This window comes from Lucilia sericata, unplaced genomic scaffold (assembly GCF_015586225.1).
Source record: "Lucilia sericata isolate MDLA Ls3-8-SP2 unplaced genomic scaffold, ASM1558622v1 Contig000466F_arrow, whole genome shotgun sequence".
In the NCBI taxonomy this organism is placed as follows: Eukaryota; Metazoa; Arthropoda; class Insecta; order Diptera; family Calliphoridae; genus Lucilia; species Lucilia sericata.
The window spans coordinates 274181-291986 of NW_023994481.1; positions in this window are offsets into that span (position 1 = coordinate 274181).

The following is a 17806-nucleotide window of genomic DNA, read 5'->3' on the forward strand; positions in this document are numbered from 1 at the left end:
CAATCACAATAAGACATTTTATACCAAGATTTTGGTGGGCTTTCTTTTGGAGAACTTTAGGAGGTAATAAAACTGATTGCCGCAATAGAATTACTTTATTTTTTAGGAGATTTATTAAGTTTCCTTTAACCATAAACTTTCAATCACAATAGAGCATTCAATATAAACTTTTTTAAGGACTCTAGAGGAGTTATTTATTCCATTCTCTAAAGAAATTCCTTAATGTTGTAGAAGAATTTAAAAAGTTCTAGTTTCAGTAAGGTTTTTCCAAATATCAATCACAATAGCAAAATTAAATCACAATAGAGCATTCAATTCAATAATCATTGCAGATTTGAGTTTAAGAAACTATTCCGGAGAAAAACCACTCGCTTCAAAGAAATTCTTCAACTTTTTGGAGAAGATTTTTAAAATCATTTACAAAATTCCAATACCAATCGAGAAAATCAATCACAATAAAATATTCACAACAAAAATATCTAAGAACTCGAGCTTAGAAAACAATTTTGGCTGAAATTTATAAAATATTTTAAAGATTTCTAAAATCATTTTTAAAATTGCAATCACAATTCAATCACAATAGAGTTAGAAGATTTGGATTAAGATTAAAGGATTTTAAAAATTATCATTCACAATAGTGTGAAACCCTTTTATAAAGGAGAGAAAATATAAATTTCTTTACAAATTATTAACAAACTGTTGCTCCCCAGAATTAGTTAAAGCAAAACTTAACCTGTTTTATGCCCCCCAGAAAAAACCTTTTTCAGAGGTTTATCCTGCTGCAGTAAGTTCAGCATAATTTTTTTTCTTTTTATGAAAATTTTATCAAATTTTATTACTATTTTGGTGGTTTAATTTTTCTAACACTAACATTCCACCATTTTGTTAATTAGTCTAACGTTTTTAACTTTCTAATTTAGTTCAATTAAGTAACAAATATAAAATTATTAATTATTGCTACAAAATTATTAAAAATATATATAAAACACATCATCAGCTTAAAAGCTAACTTTTTTGTGTTTTTTTTTTTAACTTTAATTAATTATATTTATATAGAAAAAATTACAAACAGAAATTTAAATAAATTGTTTAACATAAAATAATTTATACACTTATATAATGGTAAAAATCTAAAGAAAATATTTAAATAAAAAGCTCTATGTCAATCTGTATATAAATATTATAAATAAAACTGTATCTACAAATTATATAATAAAAATATTAAAAAAATCGGATTTTTCTTTCAGTGTATTAAAAGGGTGAAACATAAAAGTTTAAAGTTTTATTCATAATAATATGTTGAATTGTTTTTTTGTTTAAAATTAGATTACAGACCCGTCTCCACAACAGATTATGGATCAGACTATAGTCCAGACTATAGACTAAACTTTAGAACAGGCTATAAACTAAACTATAGTACAGACTATAGACTAAACTATAGTCCAGACTGTAGACTAAACTATACTACAGACTATAATCTTAGCTACAGTCCAGACTATAGACTAAACTATAGTCCATTCAATATACTTAAATATTAGTCCTGACTATAGACTACACTATAGCCCAGACTGTAAACTATAGACGAAATTGTATACTATATTTCAGATTACAGACTAAACTATAGTCCTAACTAGACTTTAGACTATATACCAAACTTAGGTCTATAGTCTAGTCTATAGTCTAGTCTATAGTCTAGTCTATAGTCTAGTCTATAGTCTAGTCTATAGTCTAGTCTATAGTCTAGTCTATAGTCTAGTCTATAGTCTAGTCTATAGTCTAGTCTATAGTCTAGTCTATAGTCTAGTCTATAGTCTAGTCTATAGTCTAGTCTATAGTCTAGTCTATAGTCTAGTCTATAGTCTAGTCTATAGTCTAGTCTATAGTCTAGTCTATAGTCTAGTCTATAGTCTAGTCTATAGTCTAGTCTATAGTCTAGTCTATAGTCTAGTCTATAGTCTAGTCTATAGTCTAGTCTATAGTCTAGTCTATAGTTTAGTCTATAGTCTAGTCTATAGTCTAGTCTATAGTCTAGTCTATAGTCTAGTCTATAGTCTAGTCTAGAGTCTAGTCTATAGTCTAGTCTAGTCTAGTCTAGTCTAGAGTCTAGTCTAGAGTCTAGTCTAGTCTAGTCTAGTCTATAGTCTAGTCTATAGTCTAGTCTATAGTCTAGTCTATAGTCTAGTCTATAGTCTAGTCTATAGTCTAGTCTATAGTCTAGTCTATAGTCTAGTCTATAGTCTAGTCTATAGTCTAGTCTATAGTCTAGTCTATAGTCTAGTCTATAGTCTAGTCTATAGTCTAGTCTATAGTCTAGTCTATAGTCTAGTCTATAGTCTAGTCTATAGTCTAGTCTATAGTCTAGTGTATAGTCTAGTCTATAGTCTAGTCTATAGTCTAGTCTATAGTCTAGTCTATAGTCTAGTCTATAGTCTAGTCTATAGTCTAGTCTATAGTCTAGTCTATAGTCTAGTCTATAGTCTAGTCTATAGTCTAGTCTATAGTCTAGTCTATAGTCTAGTCTATAGTCTAGTCTATAGTCTAGTCTATAGTCTAGTCTATAGTCTAGTCTATAGTCTAGTCTAGAGTCTAGTCTATAGCCTAGTCTATAGCCTAGTCTATAGTCTAGTCTATAGTCTAGTCTATAGTCTAGTCTATAGTCTGGTCTATAGTCTAGTCTATAGTCTGGTCTATAGTCTAGTCTATAGTCTGGTCTATAGTCTGGTCTATAGTCTAGTCTATAGTCTAGTTTATAGTCTATAGTCTAGTCTATAGTCTAGTCTATAGTCTAGTCTATTGTCTAGTCTATAGTCTAGTCTATTGTCTAGTCTATAGTCTAGTCTATAGTCTAGTCTATAGTCTAGTCTATAGTCTAGTCTATAGTCTAGTCTATAGCCTAGTCTATAGCCTAGTCTATAGTCTAGTCTATAGTCTAGTCTATAGTCTAGTCTATAGTCTAGTCTATAGTCTGGTCTATAGTCTAGTCTATAGTCTTGTCTATAGTCTAGTCTATAGTCTGGTCTATAGTCTAGTCTATAGTCTAGTTTATAGTCTAGTCTAGAGTCTAGTCTATAGTCTAGTCTATTGTCTAGTCCATAGTCTAGTCTAGTCTATAGTCTAGTCTATAGTCTAGTCTATAGTCTAGTCTATAGCCTAGTCTATAGCCTAGTCTATAGTCTAGTCTATAGTCTAGTCTATAGTCTAGTCTATAGTCTGGTCTATAGTCTAGTCTATAGTCTTGTCTATAGTCTAGTCTATAGTCTGGTCTATAGTCTAGTCTATAGTCTAGTTTATAGTCTAGTCTATAGTCTATTCTATAGTCTAGTCTATAGTCTAGTCTATAGTCTAGTCTATAGTCTAGTCTATAGTCTAGTCTATAGACTAGTCTATAGTCTAGTCTATAGTCTAGTCTATAGTCTAGTCTATAGACTAGTCTATAGTCTAGTCTATAGTCTAGTCTATAGTCTAGTCTATAGTCTAGTCTATAGTCTAGTCTATAGTCTAGTCTATAGTCTAGTCTATAGTCTAGTCTATAGTCTAGTCTATAGTCTAGTCTATAGTCTAGTCTATAGTCTAGTCTATAGTCCAGTCTGTAGTCTAGTCTATAGTCTAGTCTATAGTCTAGTCTATAGTCTAGTCTATAGTCTAGTCTATAGTCTAGTCTAGTCTATAGTCTAGTCTATAGTCTAGTCTATAGTCTAGTCTATAGTCTAGTCTATAGTCTAGTCTATAGTCTAGTCTATAGTCTAGTCTATAGTCTAGTCTATAGTCTAGTCTATAGTCTAGTCTATAGTCTAGTCTATAGTCTAGTCTATAGTCTATAGTCTAGTCTATAGTCTAGTTTATAGTCTAGTCTATAGTCTAGTCTATAGTCTAGTCTATAGTCTAGTCTAGTCTATAGTCTAGTCTAGTCTATAGTCTAGTCTATAGTCTAATCTATAGTCTAGTCTATAGTTTAGTCTATAGTCTAGTCTATAGTCTAGTCTATAGTCTATTCTATAGTTTAGTCTATAGTCTAGTCTATAGTTTAGTCCAAAGCCTAGCCTGTATATAGTCTATAGTCTAGTCTATAGTCTAGTCTATAGTCTTGCCTATAGTCTAGCCTATAGTCTAGCCTATAGTCTAGTCTATAGTCTCGCCTATAGTCTAGTCTATAGTCTACTGAAAAATTAATTTAGTACTTTAAAACCTAAAAAGTACTACTTTTATTTTGAGTTACTACTATTTCAAAATTTCAATTTGCCATGCCTGGCAAATTATTATTTATGTTGTTGTTGTAGTTGTCTCAGATTTTGCTTACATACAATTTCTTCCTTAAATAATTTGTAATAATGTAATAACAACAACATATTACTAATATACATATGTATGTATACCCCCTCTTACACACCCACTTAACAACTGTCTCCTTCTCCTGTTTGGCTGCTTACGAATGGCCCTGGAAACCAAGAAATAACGATCACCTTCTAACAATTGCATTAATAAATTTGGCAAAAACACTTTTTTCACTAGTTTCTACAACTTTTTTCATAAATATATTTATATACCGATATAAATTAACATTTGTTTAATATTATACAACAAAAATATTTTATTATTAACAATTAATTAACGTTTGAGTTTAATTTGAAAAGTACCATTAACCCGTAAAGAACTGAAGAATTTAGAAATATTAAGAAAACTAATGAAATGGAACAATAACAAAGAGCATCCATCACTTGTTGCAGTTGTTGTTATTGTTATGAGATTTTTGCTCTTTAAATGGAGTATTAATAATAATAACAACAACAATGACATTTGTTGCTTTAGTTATTTGTCTTTTTCTTTAGTTGCTAAAAATTTCTAAAGTGTTCGGTTGTTCGGTGTTAATAGTCTTGTTTAAATTAATCTAAAGCGTTAATTAATTGTTAATATTTAAATATTTTTATTGAAAATTGTTTATAAAAACCGTTATGGAAAAATGTTTATGAAAGAGTGTTACATTATTAGTTAAAAATAGTGTTTTAAAAGTTGCCACAAATCCAATGCAATTTTGTTAGGACGAGCGCCGCGCTGCTCGGTGGTTTTCTTTTGTCGAGTCATTCGTTTGGTTAAGTGATGAGAAAACGTTAATAAAAGGGGGTAATGGGAGAGTGTGGAAAGATGCCAATTTTTTGGAAAAAAGTGTGAGGGGAAAAGGTTGACAAATAATGAAAAAAAGAGTTGGTGTTTATGTATGCATGTGTTGCAAAATGGAAATTTGTTTTTGTATGCAAGGAAATACAAACGGCAGAATATCGTTATTTGAACAACAAAAAGAAAAGGTGAGTGATTTGAAATTTGTTTCTGTTTCTTTATTATTTTTTCTTATATTTAATTTATTATTTAAGAAGTCTATGGTCTTCGTTAAAGAACAATCTAGATTCAAGAACAGCTTCTATAGAACAGCCTATAATAGTGACTATATAACTGTCTATAGTCGTGACTATAAAGCAGTCTATAGTCGTGACTATAGACTTGACTATAGAACGGTTTATAGGCTTGACTATAGAAATATAGTATTTCATAGTCTAGTCTATAGTCCAGTCTATAGTCTAGTCTATGGTCTAGACTATAGTCTAGTTTATAGTCTAGTCTATAGTCTAGTCTATAGTCTAGTCTATGGTCTATTCTATAGTCTAATCTATAATCAAGTCTATAATCTAGTCTATAGTCTACAGACTATAGACTAAACTATGGTCCAGACTATAGACTAAACTATAGTCCAGATTATAGACTAAACTATAGTGCAGACTATAGACTAAACTATAGTACAGACAATAGTCTAAACTAAAGTCCAGACTATAGTCTAAACTATAGTCCAACTATAGACTAAACTATAGTCCAACTATAGATAAAACTATAGTCCAGACTATAGACTAAATTATAGTCTAGACTATGGACCAAACTACAGTCTAAGCTATAGTCCAGACTATAGACTATACATAGTCCAGAATATAGACTAAACTATATTCCAGACTATAGACTAAACTATAGTCCAGACTATAGACTTAATTATAGTTCAGACTATAGTCCAGATTATAGACTTAACTATAGTCCAGACTATGGACCAAACTATAGTCCAGACTATAGACTAAACTATAGTCCAGAATATAGGCTAAACTATATTCCAGACTATAGACTAAACTGTAGTCCAGACTATAGACTTAACTATAGTTCAGACTATAGTGCAGACTATAGACTAAACTGTAGTTCAACTGCAGACTAAACTATACTCCAACTATAGACTTTACTTCAACATCCTCCACACTTTTTTGTCCCATGCGACCTCCAATAAAAACACTATAATGGCCATCAACATACCACCGGCATAAATACAAAAAATATACATAAAATGGATCATTGACAATGGTACCGGATGTTCAAGATTTTCCATTATAGTAGTATTTAAACCATTTGCTTTTTGTATTTGCCAAAAAACCATATCGCTCCATTTAACCTCCAGACCGGTGGTCTGTACACGCAATATAAACTTCTTAAGGGAATGATAAAAGGGGGAATTAAATTGCATGGGTAAAGCCATATAAACATTGGCTATACATAGGTCGGGTACTATTCTAAAGCGAGGTTTCCATAGATTCATTTGTATACGTTGTATAACTCTCCATTCATCCTTAAAGACAGTGTAGGCATACGAAGTATTTAAATGATTAAGATGATAGGAAACGGTATCGGGATCGCTTATAATTATATGATGGCTAAAATTATCGGGTATTAAATCCAAATAATTATAGGCATCATGAATATAATCGACCAGCATAATGGAGATATTAGATTTTCTTAAATCCTCTAGTGATTCAATTTGCTGAGGATACAAAGTACTGCTTAAGAAGGAAGTTAGGGCGGCTATATGGGTTTGACCAAAAATCATGCCTGAAAGTAAAAGTAGCATATGAAGAAATATTTTCCTACGGCAGGATATTGTGTTGCGAGTTATCGTTTTAAAATGACCCATATTACCCAGAGGCATACTGAGCAGTCCCTTTAAAGTGGTAGAAAAAGCTAACCAGGTTCTTACTTGACCATAATTATCATGATTAACGAACATATAGGATAATTGGAAAGTCAAAAATAATACCAATAACATGGACCACATTTTGAAGCTCAACGTTAGCGGCAAATAGAGAGCAGGAAATATTTCCGGTTTTACTGGAACCACCACACAACAGTTGGTATTGGTAATAGGATAACTGTTAAAGAAATTATTGGGCTTTAGAGCGGTTAAGGGATGTATAGAGATGTCTATATTGCGGGCATTTAGCAAATCGTTAATATAGTCCATGGCTGCAATCCAGGAACCATTGAAGCCATCATATTTTAATTCCCTATACGAGGCATTAATGTACTTGATATATTCCTTGTAGATGTGACCAGTAATGCCGGTAACGGTATCTATACCCGTAAAAGGATCCTGAGACTGAAAAAACTAATTTTTAGACAAATTGCTGTTATCATTATAAATTCCTCTTTTGGCAACTTACCTTAAAAACCAAAGGTTTATCCGGTAGTACAGGTGTCCGAAACCTATAACCCAACAAATCTGATATACGTTCCCGAAAATATTCTCTAGGATGTTCATGCGTTAGCTGTATAATTCTTATCGGCCTAGGAAATGGTGTATAAGTATAAACTTCCAATTTTAATTCCTGTAAACTTTTCTTAATATGGTCCCTTTGGAATAGAAGCACCACATTAAGTAAATTTTTCGACCAACACCAACGAAAAAATCTTCGCATTTTCTCCACACGTACAATGGTGAAAATTTCAGTCATCTCATGGCCTATGACAAGGAATACAATTTTCGTCTCTAAACTGGCCCCCAAAGATATAGATACGAATTCTTTTAGCTCTGCATTGAAAATATCATTTAGTACGACTACTGCTAGATTTTTATTCGTTAAAATTGAGCCCAAATTAGGTATGCCCTCCGTATTATTAACATAATTCCAGGGGGCAATGGTGAAAATCATTAAAGGTTTTCTCAACTCTGCAGAGACATGTCGGGCCAATAAGTTACCCAAACTTTTACGTATAATGCCATCATGCAGCGAGTCTCCTTGATTTCGAGTTTCCAGCATAAGACCCTTTTTCACGGGCGGTTCATAAAAAGAACCCGGTGTACGATAGATTATAACATTATCGAAATTGTGAAGTCTATGTAGTTCCAACATTAGATCCATTAATATTAAAACTTGTTGCTGCAGAACAATTTCTTCACAGGGCAAAGCTTGATTATAGCCAAAGAGGCTAAGAAATATTAGAATTAAAACTTTTGGATCACGAATCATGCTTGCTAAAAGCGTTACTGAGGTAGAAATCTTTGTGTCTAAAGTATTTATATAGGGGACTCAAAATGTGTAGCTATTCTCAGCTTATTAAACTCATTTAAGGAATGCTGAGGATTTGGTTTTCTAACTCTTTTGTATTTAAATTTCTTATCGTTTTTAACAAGACCTCAATTATTTCTTATTAGAGGTAAATTAGGGTGATTACCACATTAACCACCTGTTTACAATTATCTTCATTAGAAGTTATTTACATGACCATTAACCTGAAATTAATTTAATTATGCCAAATTTCTAAAAAAGACTTAATTAAATCGATAAACACTAATTTGCTTCAATAATTTTATAAAATTTTTTTTAACATCCTTAGAGGGGAAACTTAAGGACTTAACATATAATAAATAAGTTCTAAACTATCGGATATAGAAAAAAATATAAACTAAACTGAAGTCGTGTTATAAAAAAACAAGACTAAACTAGACCATAGACTAGACTATAGACAGACTATAGACTAGACTATAGACTAGACTATAGACTAGATTATAGACTAGACTATAGACTAGACTATAGACTAGACTATAGACTAGACTATAGACTAGACTATAGACTAGACTATAGACTAGACTATAGACTAGACTAGACTAGACTATAGACTAGACTATAGACTAGACTAGACTAGACTATAGACTAGACTATAGACTAGACTATAGACTAGACTATAGACTAGACTATAGACTAGACTATAGACTAGACTATAGACTAGACTATAGACTAGACTATAGACTAGACTATAGACTAGACTATAGACTAGACTATAGACTAGACTATAGACTAGACTATAGACTAGACTATAGACTAGACTATAGACTAGACTATAGACTAGACTATAGACTAGACTATAGACTAGACTATAGACTAGACTATAGACTAGACTATAGACTAGACTATAGGACTAGACTATAGACTAGACTATAGACTAGACTATAGACTAGACTATAGACTAGAACTATAGCTAGACTATAGACTAGACTATAGACTAGACTATAGGCTAGACTATAGACTAGACTATAGGCTAGACTATAGACTAGACTATAGACAGACTATAGACTAGACATATGACTAGACTATAGACTAGACTATAGACTAGACTATAGACTAGACTATAGACTAGACTATAGACTAGACTATAGACTAGACTATAGACTAGACTATAGACTAGACTATAGACTAGACTATAGACTAGACTCTAGACTAGACTATAGCTAGACTATAGACTAGACTATAGACTAGACTATAGACTAGACTATAGACTAGACTATAGACTAGACTATAGACTAGACTATAGACTAGACTATAGACTAGACTATAGACTAGACTATAGACTAGACTATAGACTAGACTATAGACTAGACTATAGACTAGACTATAGACTAGACTATAGACTAGACTATAGACTAGACTATAGACTAGACTATAGACTAGACTATAGACTAGACTATAGACTAGACTATAGACTAGACTATAGACTAGACTATAGACTAGACTATAGACTAGACTATAGACTAGACTATAGACTAGACTATAGACTAGACTATAGACTAGACTATAGACTAGACTATAGACTAGACTATAGACTAGACTATAGACTAGACTATAGACTAGACTATAGACTAGACTATAGACTAGACTATAGACTAGACTATAGACTATACTGACTAGACTATAGACTAGACTATAGACTGGACTATAGACTGGACTATAGACTAGACTATAGACTAGACTATAGACTAGACTATAGACTAGACTATAGACTAGACTATAGGCTAGACTATAGGCTAGACTATAGACTAGACTATAGACTAGACTATAGACTAGACTATAGACTAGACTATAGGCTAGACTATAGACTAGACTATAGTCTAGTCTATAGTCCAGTCTATAGTCCAGTCTATAGTCTAGTCTATAGTCTAGTCTATAGTCTAGTCTATAGTCTAGTCTATAGTCTAGTCTATAGTCTAGTCTATAGTCTAGTCTATAGTCTAGTCTATAGTCTAGTCTATAGTCTAGTCTATAGTCTAGTCTATAGTCTAGTCTATAGTCTAGTCTATAGTCTAGTCTATAGACTAGACTATAGGCTAGACTATAGACTAGACTATAGACTAGACTATAGACTAGACTATAGACTAGACTATAGACTAGACTATAGGCTAGACTATAGACTAGACTATAGGCTAGACTATAGACTAGACTATAGGCTAGACTATAGACTAGACTATAGACTAGACTATAGACTAGACTATAGACTAGACTATAGACTAGACTATAGACTAGACTATAGACTAGACTATAGACTAGACTATAGACTAGACTATAGACTAGACTATAGACTAGACTATAGACTAGACTATAGACTAGACTATAGACTAGACTATAGACTAGACTATAGACTAGACTATAGACTAGACTATAGACTAGACTATAGACTAGACTATAGACTAGACTATAGACTAGACTATAGACTAGACTATAGACTAGACTATAGACTAGACTATAGACTAGACTATAGACTAGACTATAGACTAGACTATAGACTAGACTATAGACTAGACTATAGACTAGACTATAGACTAGACTATAGACTAGACTATAGACTAGACTATAGACTAGACTATAGACTAGACTATAGACTAGACTATAGACTAGACTATAGACTAGACTATAGACTAGACTATAGACTAGACTATAGACTAGACTATAGACTAGACTATAGACTAGACTATAGACTAGACTATAGACTAGACTATAGACTAGACTATAGACTAGACTATAGACTAGACTATAGACTAGACTATAGACTAGACTATAGACTAGACTATAGACTAGACTATAGACTGGACTATAGACTGGACTATAGACTAGACTATAGGCTAGACTATAGGCTAGACTATAGACTAGACTATAGACTAGACTATAGACTAGACTATAGACTAGACTATAGACTAGACTATAGACTAGACTATAGACTAGACTATAGACTAGACTATAGGCTAGACTATAGACTAGACTATAGACTAGACTATAGACTAGACTATAGACTAGACTATAGACTAGACTATAGACTAGACTATGGACTAGACTATAGACTAGACTAGACTAGACTATAGACTAGACTATAGACTAGACTATAGACTAGACTATAGGCTAGACTATAGACTAGACTATAGGCTAGACTATAGGCTAGACTATAGACTAGACTATAGACTAGACTATAGACTAGACTATAGACTAGACTAGACTAGACTATAGACTAGACTATAGACTAGACTATAGACTAGACTATAGACTAGACTATAGACTAGACTATAGACTAGACTATAGACTAGACTATAGACTAGACTATAGACTAGACTATAGACTAGACTATAGACTAGACTATAGACTAGACTATAGACTAGACTATAGACTAGACTATAGACTAGACTATAGACTAGACTATAGACTAGACTATAGACTAGACTATAGACTAGACTATAGACTAGACTATAGACTAGACTATAGACTAGACTATAGACTAGACTATAGACTAGACTATAGACTAGACTATAGACTAGACTATAGACTAGACTATAGACTAGACTATAGACCTAGACTATAGACTAGACTATAGACTAGACTATAGACTAGACTATAGACTAGACTATAGACTAGACTATAGACTAGACTATAGACTAGACTATAGACTAGACTATAGACTAGACTATAGACTAGACTATAGACTAGACTATAGACTAGACTATAGACTAGACTATAGACTAGACTATAGACTAGACTATAGACTAGACTATAGACTAGACTATAGACTAGACTATAGACTAGACTATAGACTAGACTATAGACTAGACTATAGACTAGACTATAGACTAGACTATAGACTAGACTATAGACTAGACTATAGACTAGACTATAGACTAGACTATAGACTAGACTATAGACTAGACTATAGACTAGACTATAGACTAGACTATAGACTAGACTATAGACTAGACTATAGACTAGACTATAGACTAGACTAGAGACTAGACTATAGACTAGACTATAGACTAGACTATAGACTAGACTATAGACTAGACTATAGACTAGACTAGAGACTAGACTATAGACTAGACTATAGACTAGACTATAGACTAGACTATAGACTAGACTATAGACTAGACTATAGACTAGACTATAGACTAGACTATAGACTAGACTATAGACTAGACTATAGACTAGACTATAGACTAGACTATAGACTAGACTATAGACTAGACTTAGACTAGACTATAGACTAGACTATAGACTAGACTATAGACTAGACTATAGACTAGACTATAGACTAGACTATAGACTAGACTATAGACTAGACTATAGACTAGACTATAGACTAGACTATAGACTAGACTATAGACTAGACTATAGACTAGACTATAGACTAGACTATAGACTAGACTATAGACTAGACTATAGACTAGACTATAGACTAGACTATAGACTAGACTATAGACTAGACTATAGACTAGACTATAGACTAGACTATAGACTAGACTATAGACTAGACTATAGACTAGACTATAGACTAGACTATAGACTAGACTATAGACTAGACTATAGACTAGACTATAGACTAGACTATAGACTAGACTATAGACTAGACTATAGACTAGACTATAGACTAGACTATAGACTAGACTATAGACTAGACTATAGACTAGACTATAGACTAGACTATAGACTAGACTATAGACTAGACTATAGACTAGACTATAGACTAGACTATAGACTAGACTATAGACTAGACTATAGACTAGACTATAGACTAGACTATAGACTAGACTATAGACTAGACTATAGACTAGACTATAGACTAGACTATAGACTAGACTATAGACTAGACTACAGACTAGACTATAGACTAGACTATAGACTAGACTATAGACTAGACTATAGACTAGACTATAGACTAGACTATAGACTAGACTATAGACTAGACTATAGACTAGACTATAGACTAGATTCTAGACTAGACTATAGGCTAGACTACAGACTAGACTACAGACTGTACTAGTTCAGATTATAGATAAGTCTATAGTCCAGAATATAGACTACAATAAAGACTAGACTAGTCCAGACTATAGATGAGTCTATAGTCCATACTATAGATGAGTCTATAGTCCATACTATAGATGAGTCTATAGTCCAGACTATAGATGAGTCTATAGTCCAGACTATATAGTCTATAGTCCAGACTATATAGTCTATAGTCCAGACTATTGATGAGTCTATAGTCCAGACTATTGATGAGTCTATAGTCCAGACTATAGATGAGTCTATACTCCAGACTATTGATGAGTCTATAGTCCAGACTATAGATGAGTCTATAGTCTAGACTATAGATGAGTCTATAGTCCAGACTATAGATGAGTCTATAGTCCAGACTATAGATAAGTCTATAGTCCAGACTATAGATGAGTCTATAGTCCAGACTATAGATGAGTCTATAGTCCAGACTATAGATGAGTCTATAGTCCAGACTATAGATGAGTCTATAGTCCAGACTATAGATGAGTCTATAGTCCAGACTATAGATGAGTCTATAGTCCAGACTATAGATGAGTCTATAGTCCAGACTATAGATGAGTCTATAGTCCAGACTATAGATGAGTCTATAGTCCAGACTATAGATGAGTCTATAGTCCAGACTATTGATGAGTCTATAGTCCAGACTATTGATGAGTCTATAGTCCAGACTATTGATGAGTCTATAGTCCAGACTATAGATGAGTCTATACTCCAGACTATAGATGAGTCTATAGTCCAGACTATAGATGAGTCTATAATCCAGACTATAGATGAGTCTATAGTCCAGACTATAGATGAGTCTATAGTCTAGACTATAGATGAGTCTATAGTCCAGACTATAGATGAGTCTATAGTCCAGACTATAGATGAGTCTATAGTCCAGACTATAGATGAGTCTATAGTCGAGACTATAGATGAGTCTATAGTCCAGACTATAGATGAGTCTATAGTCCAGACTATAGATGAGTCTATAGTCCAGACTATAGATGAGTCTATAGTCCAGACTATAGATGAGTCTATAGTCCAGACTATAGATGAGTCTATAGTCCAGACTATAGATGAGTCTATAGTCCAGACTATAGATGAGTCTATAGTCCAGACTATAGATGAGTCTATAGTCCAAACTATGGACTATCCCTTGGTTCAGTTTATGGCTCAGACTATAAAGCAAACTATAGATTATTTAATAATCCAGACCGTAAATTATTCTATAGTACATACTATAAATCGGTCTATGGTACAGTCTTTAGATGAGTAATTTCATTTATTTTGAATTAAAACACATTTTTTTAAATTTATAATACATAGATTTATTTAGAACTTGACATACATATGTATCTAACAATATAAATCAATCAATGTTTTGGATTATACCGGATCCTTTTAAAATATTGGAAACTTTTTTAAAATAACTATATTCCTCCTTCGCCAACTTATGCATTTTCCACTTTTGCCACAACTCATAGAAAAATCTCAATAATGCAACAAATAAACCAAATATAAAAAACCCCAAAACTAATTTTAAGTGGACAAATCCCACAGTCTGAAAACCGGAATGTTCATTGCGATAACGCACCAAGCCAGCACGTACTGCATATTCAAAAGATTTTTGTTCGTGATAATAATACAAACCGGAGGAATGAATGCGTAACATTAAATATTCTATATCGCGCCATATAGGAGACTCGGTAATCATGGGAAAGGCTAAATGGTAATCACCAAAACAAATATCCGAATAGCGAAATAGGGCGGGCTTTAAATGCTGTTGCTGGAGATTGAGAAAGTGCCAAGTGTCATAGGTGGTAAAGTAGCCGTAGGAATTATTCAAAGTAAATTGATGACGATAAAATGTAGAGGAATTAACGGGTCTTAATAGTTGCCAAAACTTAAGAGGTAAATCAAACTGGGCTTCAAGTAAAAATTCCAATTCGTAGTCTATAATCATAATGGGTAATTGGGATTCTATTAACTCGGTCAGGGAGTTGATTTGTTTGCGTATTATGGTTACCGTTAAGAAACTGCCCAGCGTAGAGGTATAAAAGGCACAAAGGAAAAAACTTTGAACGAATATAAAACCATTAAGTAACATATCAAACCATAATTCTGTGGGATTTTGACTTGGCTTGGGCGGAGCGGTATTGATGAATTTACAGAAATTGATGAGAATAAAATTGGTGTGATCTATGCCATGGAGTTTTAGAAATATATAACTGACTATATTAATGACCACAAAGGCTAGCATAAAAGTAAGCCATACCTTCCATTGGAACGGCATAAACGGGTAAAACATGGTAACTCATGATTAAAAATGGGCACCATTAAACACCAATTAACCACCAGTAGAGGATAACTTTTCTGAACCCGCTCATCATTATGAAATAAAGCATAAGCATGGGCCGCCAATTCCACTTTACGCTCACGCACCTGTTCTAAAACATATTTCATATCCACTACAGGTATGCGGTCCTGGTGCCAAGACTTCTGCTGGGTTTCACTTAAGGTGCCATTTAGGTAGGCTAAAGTCAATTGTATGATATTATAAGTAACTCCCTGTATACGGGGACAGCCCATTTTATTTTTATAACGTATAACTTTAGGTGGATCCTGCATAAGGGGCGTATCAAAGCGATAACCTTTCAAATCGGTTTTATCGATAATTTTATAATAAAACTTGCGCACATCGCCCACCAGATGACTCTTATTTAAGACCGAAAATTTCGGATAAGCATCATAGCTAAAGACCTCATTCTGTTGACTGCTGGCATTCAGATAGTAAACATCGCTATTGACAAACTTTTGCTCATACAAATATCTCACCACAGCGACAACTTTTTGAAAATCTTCCACTGGTTCCAGCATTAAAATGATGTTAATATAAAAGTGCCTTCCGGTTAATAGACGTTGGTGAATTTTAAATATGGGATCTTCGAAATCATTTGCAATTATCAGACTTAAAATATTACGTTTAGTATCGCTGTTCTTCAGCACCAAATCTATATTGTGTGACAATACCAGTTAAGGATGCATAGTGGCTGATTGCACCCATTTCATAAGTAAATCCAAATTATCATCCCAGCATTTTTCACATACACAATACAGCGTCTCCTGGGTGCCCTTGGCTATGGGCAATACCAGTTGTTGGCCCACATATTCCACATTCCATGTGCCACCGGAATTAAACAACAATTGCATAATGATTAACTTTAAAAAAACTCTCATTTTTATTTAAATAAATTTTGCAAGCGTATTTCAAATATTTATGTTCTTTGTTTCGTAAGGCTATTTTAGTACTAAATCAATGCGCCAGACAAAGATTCCCTTAAATATGTATATGGAAGCTCTTTCCTAACCATTATATCGTGACTTAACCACATATAACAGTAACTATCAAATAATTAAAACCCCTTTAATCAATTTAAACTTCAGCTGGCGGATAGAAAAATCACTAATACAATGTAAACTATTACAGTAGAATGTTTCTAAATAGCAAAGGAAGGCGAACTGCAATCTGGCCTATAGTCTGGACTATAGTCTTATCGAAAGTCTGGACTATAGTCCTATCTATAGTCTGTACTATAGTCCTATCTATAGTCTAGACTATAGCCCTACTTATAGTCTGGACTATAGTCTGGACTATAGTCTGGTCTATAGTCTGGACTATAGTCTGGTCTATAATCTGGACTATAGTCTGGTCTATAGTCTGGACTATAGTCTGGACTATAGTCTGGACTATAGTCTGGACTATAGTCTGGTCTATAGTCTGCACTATAGTCTGGACTATAGTCTGGACTATAATCTGGACTGTAGACTTTTCTATAGTCTGGTCTATAGTCTGGGCTTAAGTTTGGTCTATAGTCTGGTCTATAGTTTGGTCCATAGTCTGGTCTATAATCTGGGCTTTAGTCTGGTCTATAGTCTGGACTATAGTCTGGTCTATAGTCTGGACTATAGTCTGGTCTATAGTCTAGGCTATAGTCAGTACTATTGTCTGAACTATATTCTGTTCTATTGTCTGAACTATAGTCTACTCTATAGCCTGGACTTTAGTCTACACCATAGTCAGGTCTATAGTCTGGACTATAGTCAGGTCTATAGTCTGGACTATAGTCAGGTCTATAGTCTGGACTATAGTCAGGTCTATAGTCTGGACTATAGTCAGGTCTATAGTCTGGACTATAGTCAGGTCTATAGTCTGGACTATAGTCAGGTCTATAGTCTGGACTATAGTCAGGTCTATAGTCTGGACTATAGTCAGGTCTATAGTCTGGACTATAGTGTAATCTATTGTCTCGACTATAATCTAACCTATAGTCTATACTGTAGTCTAACCTATCGTCAGGACTGCAGTGTAGGCTATAGGCTAACCT